Genomic DNA, 1,626 nt, shown 5'->3' on the forward strand with positions numbered 1-1,626 from the left:
CCCCTTGGTTTTTCTTTTTTGTTTGTTTGTTTGTTTTGGGTTCCATACCTGGTGATCCTCAGGAATTACTCTTGGCTTTGCACCGCAGGAATCATTCACAGCAGTGTCAGGGAGACCCTATAGGAGCCACATGAGGCTCTTTACACCTTTTTTGTTTGTTTTTTGTTTTTTTTGGAGCCACACCCGGCGATGCTCAGGCAGGTTACTCCTGGCTATCTGCTCAGAAATAGCTCCTGGCAGGCACAGGGGACCATATGGGACGCCGAGCTTCAAACCAACCACCTTAGGTCCTGCATCAGCTGCTTGCAAGGCAAACGCCGATGTGTTATCTCTCCGGCTCCTCTTTACACCTTTTAATTCGGCTTTTCTGTGTGCGGAGCAGCCGCTCCAGGAGTCAGGATTCTGCTCCTAGCCTTTGTCAGTGCAGGCCCTGTGTGGCTCTCAAAATAAATTTCAATCGTGGTTCTGGCGAGATTTGGCTCAGTTGAAAAAAAAAAAAGGTTGCCCACCTGATATAAGAAAAAGGCCGGGAAGGTGGCGCTAGAGGTAAGGTGTCTGCCTTGCAAGCGCTACCATAGGACGGACAGTGGTTCGATCCCCCGGCTTCCCATATGGTCCCCCCAAGCCCGGGGCAATTTCTGAGCGTATAGCCAGGAGTAACCCCTGAGCGTCAAATGGGTGTGGCCCAAAAACCAAAAAAAAAAAAAAAAAAAAAAGAAAAAGAAAAAGGCTGTCCTATAGCTTTGCCTCCCCTCATCGTTGTTTTAAAGGAAAAGAAATCTAACACATCTATTTCAAAAGCTGCCCAAATCCCAAACAGGGATGAAGTCAACCAAGCTGGTGGTTTGTCAGATTTATAATTCAGCAGCCTCAATTCCAGGCCTGCCTTTCTACTCAGGCACTGTTCCAATGACACATATTTTACCTTAGATTTGACAATTAGGTATAAATATTTACTCCTTCCTGTAACTGGTTTTTAATAGGAACTTATTATGTATAAATAAAATTAAAGTTATGATGGGCAAATGGTAAATGGGTAAGAATTAGACTTAGTACATGCCCGTGCATCCATCCTTGAGAATAAAGACAAAAGCAGGGCCAAAGATAGCTGCATGAGCTGAGAACATGCTTTCTTAGAGTATTTGGGCCACAATTGGCTGTGTTCAGAGCGTACTTCTGGCTCCAAGGTCAGGAATTACTCTTGGCAGTGCTTGAGGATCATTTAGGATGCTGGATACCAACTTTGGATTGGCCATTGCAAGGTAAATAAATGTCCTACTCCTTGTAGTACCACGTGGGCCTCTGTGTGTGTGTGTGTGTGTGTGTGTGTATGTGTGTGTGTGTGTTGGGCCACACCTGGCCATACTCAGGGTTTATTCCTGACTCTTTGTTCAGTGATCATTCCTAGTAGGGCTCAGGGAACCATGCAGAGTACTGGGGATCAAACCTGGTTAAGCCATGTGTAAGGCAAGCACCCTCCCTGCAGTACTACCTCTTCAAACCCTGAGTGCATACTTTCTATTTATTTATTTATTTTTATTTTTTATTTTTTTGGTTTTTTGGGCCACACCCGGTAACACTCAGGGGTTACTCCTGGCTATGTGCTCAGAAGTTGCTCCTGGCTTG

The sequence above is a fragment of the Suncus etruscus genome, chromosome 8 (assembly GCF_024139225.1).
Source record: "Suncus etruscus isolate mSunEtr1 chromosome 8, mSunEtr1.pri.cur, whole genome shotgun sequence".
Classification (NCBI taxonomy): Eukaryota; Metazoa; Chordata; class Mammalia; order Eulipotyphla; family Soricidae; genus Suncus; species Suncus etruscus.